This window comes from Lontra canadensis, unplaced genomic scaffold, assembly GCF_010015895.1.
Source record: "Lontra canadensis isolate GAN:19392208 unplaced genomic scaffold, GSC_riverotter_1.0 scaffold85, whole genome shotgun sequence".
Classification (NCBI taxonomy): Eukaryota; Metazoa; Chordata; class Mammalia; order Carnivora; family Mustelidae; genus Lontra; species Lontra canadensis.
In genome coordinates this window covers 768,584-774,372 of record NW_022631079.1, presented here as the reverse complement: position 1 = coordinate 774,372, position 5,789 = coordinate 768,584, and the positions used below count along the sequence as shown (strand labels likewise).

General features: G+C 36.3%; 1 pseudogene; it reads right to left on the bottom strand.

The window, feature by feature from the left end:
• Window positions 1–4,297: 4,297 nt before the first annotated feature.
• LOC116882595 lies at window positions 4,298–5,079 on the bottom strand (annotated as a pseudogene).
• Window positions 5,080–5,789: the final 710 nt, after the last annotated feature.

The window sequence follows — 5,789 nt, the reverse complement described above, 5'->3', positions numbered from 1 at the left end:
TAACCACACCAGAACAGTTGCTCTAGGACCTGATATAGTGAGAAGGATGCCATGAATCATGAGGTAAAAGACAGCTTCCAAGTTCAGTGGCTAACCACAGAAAACTGCATGTAAACCAATTAGCCCTTAAGAAAGACAAAAAATCCACAAATGCACAGCATGCATTTTTTAACCACTTACCTGGGAAAAAGAGATAGTAATTGCAAAAATGAGATCGTGAAAATGCTTACCCCAAGACCACATCAGGAGATGCTGGCATAGTGCTAACTGTGCCAAGAATAAAAAATAAAAATAAAAATAAAGGATGATTTCATATCCTAGATGAATATCCAATTACTGACTAGCTTAAAAATAATTTTCTTGCCCACTGTAAGTACAGTGGTATTTTCAGTGCTACAACAGTATAAAGACCAAGCAACAGAAAACCATATTTCTTGTTTTCTTTCATTCATTCTTCTCTTCCACTGCTCCAGGCCAAAGACATGTCTGTAGCAAAGACGTGGGCTATGTATGTAAGGTTTTTGGTGAGTCGGTTCTATACAAATATCTTTCAGGTTGAAGATCAAAGACTTTTGTGAAATGCAAGAGATCCAAACTTTTGACTATACTTTGTAATTTGAATGCAGTATTGAGTTTATTAGAAAACTAATGAATCTACTTACTGATAAGTTAACAAGAAGAAGAACACAACTTACTTGTTGTTATCAGCATAGCAGTTGCTACCCTAAAATCTCCTTCCCTGACTCCATCTGTATAAACCCAGTACAACTTAAAGGATGACTTGATTTATACTTCTCTTTTCTTTAAAAAATATTTAAATATTTTAATATACAGTTGAATTAAATTTTCTAAAGCTTTTTACTTTTTGGTTTGGCAAAAGTTCACCCTTGGGATAGGCACTTGTATGTCATTTACAAATACTATTCCAAAAGGATTTGTCCAAGGGTTGTAGAGCTATCAATAGTAGTTACAAAGGTATACATTGTGAATAAAAGAGTGGGAATTATTTTAGGCAAAAGAAAAATGTGTCTGTGAATTAGTCAAAAGACACACGGTATTATAGTGAGCTTTTTATGTTGTTTAAAACTTAACAAAATTTGTTTTTTAGTATTTGTCTATAATATTGAGTTTTCTTCACCTACTTGCTCTGTGCATAGCACTGAGCACAGGAAGTAAGAATTAAATATATATCCTAATTGATTCATAAACTATAATATAGTTTCACTTTTAATTCCGCTTTCGTTTAGACAAATAGTCCTTTGATTTGTGAATGATACTGCATGAGAAAAATCTTTAAGTAGAGTTTACCACAAGAGAAAATGGCAAAACACTTTCAAAAATTTTTAAATATAAATTTTTGCGTAGAAAGATCAAATTATATTTTAAGGCACTTAGGAAAGATTTAAAATATGATTGTATATTCTAAGTGTCTTTTTGTTGTGGTTGTTGTTTTAGAACCATACCACAAGAGAAGTTTTAGAAGCAATTAATTTCTTGAGAGAATAAGTAAATATAGCTAGGTTTAAGAAAAAATATAATATAAATACAGGCCGCCTCTTTAGAAGTAGACTATTTTGATAAAGTTCATTTGCAAGTTAATACTTTGAAAATGCACATGCTTAGAGATAGCAAAGTTGAAAAAATTTGCTAAGTTTGGCACATTAAAACTACAAAAGAGTGAAAAAGACATTCTTAAAGTACCATTAGAGTACTTATTTCCTAAGTCATGAACTCATTAGTTATTCGATGTGCTCCATAAAATATAAAATATAAAAATATTTATAGTGCTCCATAAATATTTTTAAATTTGGGCACCTGGGTGGCTCAGTGGGTTGAGCCTCTGTCTTCGGCTCTAGTCATGCTCTCAGAGTCCTGGAATCAGGCCCCATATCAGGCTCTCTGCTCAGCAGGGAGCCTGCTTCCCTGTCTCTGCCTGCCTCCTCTCTTCGTACTTGTGATTTTTCTCTCTGTCAAATAAATAAATAAAATCTTTAAATATATATATATATATATTTTTTTTTAAATTTATGTCAAGAGGATTGTTAAATTTAAAAAAAGTCTAAAAATAATATCTACACAGTGGTCGTATTTGTGGGAAAAATGGTAAGTCAAGATAAAATCATATATATATTTATATGCATAAATAAATATGTGACAGATTAACATGTCAACATATTAATTTTTTGGTTTCTCTGTATTTCTCTTTTCTCTTAGTTTGAACCCTGAGGGCACACTTAGTCCATGGGGAAGCAGAAGCAGAAATTTAAAGAAAGTCCTGACCTAAGTCTAAGATGGAAAGATTTTGCTTCAGTCTCCAAAACATCAAGAGACAATTTTTCTCTTCATAAGACTAGTGAAAACAGGTCCAAAGAGAAAGGAGCAGGTAGACCAGGGTCCTTACTGGAGAAGAGGAAGCTTCTTGATAGGACCAGGGAGTAAGGTAGAGGGGCCTTGGGCTGTTCTTTTGTTAGTGTAGACAACAGATCCCTGCCATCCATTCCCTGGGGACATTTGTAAGCCCCCCAGCACAGGGTTGGAGAATTGGATACCATGACCAGAACACAAGGGTCCAGAGTCAGGAGTTTTCTAAATATTTGAGGCAATGGAAAAATGCTTGGAAAGACCTACAGGAAGAAATGAAAGGGGTGATCTTTATGTCTGGGCCATTTGTAGAATTGGAGGAGGCGGGAGCCAAGGAGAAGTTTTGAATACTCTCTGGTTTAAAGGTTTTACAAGAAAATATTCATTTAATGTTTTGTGTTATTCAAATAATTTTAAATCATTGATTTGACTTTAAAAAGGAGAAACTGTAATAAAATACTTGAAAATTTTTTCTTGACAGCTGATGATTTTTTAAAAGAGGAAGTTTAAAAAGTGTTACCCCCGAATTCATATATTGAAATCCTAATGCCCAACGTGATGGCATATGGAGGTGGACCTCAGTGAGGGGTATTGAGGTCATGAGAGTGGGGCCCTCAATGAGTAGTATTGGTGCCCCTATAAAAAAGAGAGCCCACAGGGCTCTCTCATCCCTGTCATCACTGAGCATAGCAGGAGGACAGCAGTGTATGAACCAGGACTCAGGCTCTCTCCCAACACTGAATCTCCCAGCTCCTTAACCTTGGACTGTGAGAAATAAATTTCTGTTGCTTATATACCAGCAGTCTGCAGTACTTTGTTAAAGCAGCTCGAACATAATAAAATAGGAAACAAATAAGAATTTTAACTGAGACTCTAAAAGGATCTTCTGAGTATTGCCAAGAAATTACAAGTTGGGTTTGTCACCTCTAATTTCATCTCAAAGTACATTATTTTCCTTTTACATGGTAATATCTCTAATCATTTATTGTAATAATATTTCAGATGTGATTTAGATTGATTTGAGAGGGTTGGCAAAAGAACGAAAATAGGAAGAGAAAGGGGAAATATGAAGGGACTAAAAAGGATATGTGTAGGTAGCAGTTGACATTTATTGACATTTATTGATCACTTTTTGTATTCCAGCTCTTAATTTTAGCACTTCACATAAATTACATAATTAAGTATTCAAAACAACTCTTAAGAGGTTGGTGTTATTATTACTCCATTTTACAAATGAGGCAATTGAGGGACAAAAACACTAAGCAGCTTGTCCAAGGACTTAGAGTTGGAGGGGGTGAAGCAGAGAGGTGAACCTTCAAAGTCTAGCTCTAGATGTGAACTGCCAGCCACCATATCAGATTTACTCCTTCAGTGTATGTAGTAAAAATTAGCATAGAGGACATTAACTAAGGCGGAGGGGATGGAAAAACAGCAGAGAGTGGAATGTATACAAGAAATGGTACGATAAGGAATCAATTCTGGATTAACCTGTTCCTCTAATTACCACTAGGTGGCAGTTGTGTCACAGGACACCTTAATTACTTTTGGGATTGAGAGGGTTAAACCATAGGCCTTAGGGTGATGTGGAATGAGGAACTGTACAACCTCATTCAATGTTATGAGATATTTGTAAATCAAATGTGACCTCTAAAGGGACATTTTTGACTCTGGCTTAAGCTTGAAATATTATCTATTTATATTCTCATTAATTCCTTCTCTCAACCTTAAATTTGTCACTACAATTAATATCATTGTCTTTTTTTATTTTAATAAAAGTCTATTTTAATGTTTTTCACAATAAAATAAATATTTCTCCTGATGACTGCAGATATGTAAGGCTGTTTGCTAGTATTCAGAACCACCACAGTAATGGTAGTCTTCCTGATTGGTGTGTAGGCTTCAGTAATTATAAAGAATTACTTATTTGAAACCGCTGTCAAACCAGCAGGACTGCATTTATGCATCCATCATTTTCAGCATTGTTGGTAACCTGGGCATATTTTTCCCAAATAACTTCGCCCCCTTGTGTCACCAGGCCCAACTCACTCACATTCACCTCAATTACAGTACTTTCGGTAGTAACACCCAAAGTTGTATATAGTGGGGATGAAGGATTCTCTTTTACACCAAGTATTGGCAGGCAAAAGGTGGTTTCAATTCAGGATGTGTTCCATGGGCCTTTTTGAAACAAAAGCCTATTGGCCTTTTGGATCTTTCCTGTTTAGGTGGTTTTCAAGTAAAGCTGTCTCCAACAAAGCAGACTTTAGTGACCATCCTCTTCCATGCTTTCTTCTTTCTCCTTCCTGTTTGAATAACTTTTAATACTTCTGTTTCTCCCTGGGCACGAACTTTGGGTAAAGGAACTTCCCATTTTCCCTCTTTCTCTTTTCATTTTTGTTTAATTATATTGGAAAATACTTTAGCTTGCGTCTCCCTCCCTGTCCAGTAGACAGGCAGGTACTGCTCCTTTTGGAGTCTTTTCATCATTCTTTTGTTTGGTGTTTCTCTTTATATGCATCTTGATTGTCGTTTTCATTTGTATTTTCTCAGCATGGCGCTGTTTATGGTAGAGCTTAGCTTTCAGACCACTCATCTTTTTTGCCTTCTTTGAATGTTCATGAGCCCCTCTCAAACTTATTTCTTTCTCTTTTTCTCACGGTAATCCAAACAATAGCCATAGTGCTTCCGGTGTAACTCAATATATTCATTTTGTGACATGATGACGGCTGCAGAGCCATTGGGTACAGTTGCCAGGGTGCAAAAACGCTCTCGATTTTTGGGTCTCCCAGATCCATGAGCTGACTCCTTGCAAGCCATGACAGGAAAGAAACCAGTATCACTGTCTTGATAGACACAATCCTGCACCAAGTATCAGTATTTATCAGTTGATAAAAAGAGTCCATCCTTATTCTCCAGGGTCATTATCACAAAGATGACAGTGTAACTCAAGATTAAAGTAAAATGGTAATTATTTGAAATACATGTAGCATTGGGCTATAATCAAGTGGTACTTAGCTAGGAAATCTAGGATTGCTGAGCCTAACCACTCCAGCCCTATAAAGTTCTTGAGAAGGAGATAGTCACAAGAGGCAAACATGATAAACTAGTTCCTCCCTTTTTTGGGGTTGACTACCTACTAACTGCCCCATTTGGAACTTACTGGAAGATAACATTCACAGATGATCTGAGCTCAAACACCAAGTGGAGCTTCTACCTTCTTTTAGTGCCCTCTTCTTACTGCCAAATGGTTTGCATGATGAAAGAAGTAAGTTTATTTTAAGTTGAAATTCTCCCCAGGCTATCTGAACAGCTGAGAGCTCAGGATGGCTGGTCTGCATTAAGGAGCTGGGTCCTGGGTCACTTTATTCTGGAAGCAGAAGAGCAGAAAACACAGGGGAAAGTCCAAGAGAGAAAGCCACACCAACCAT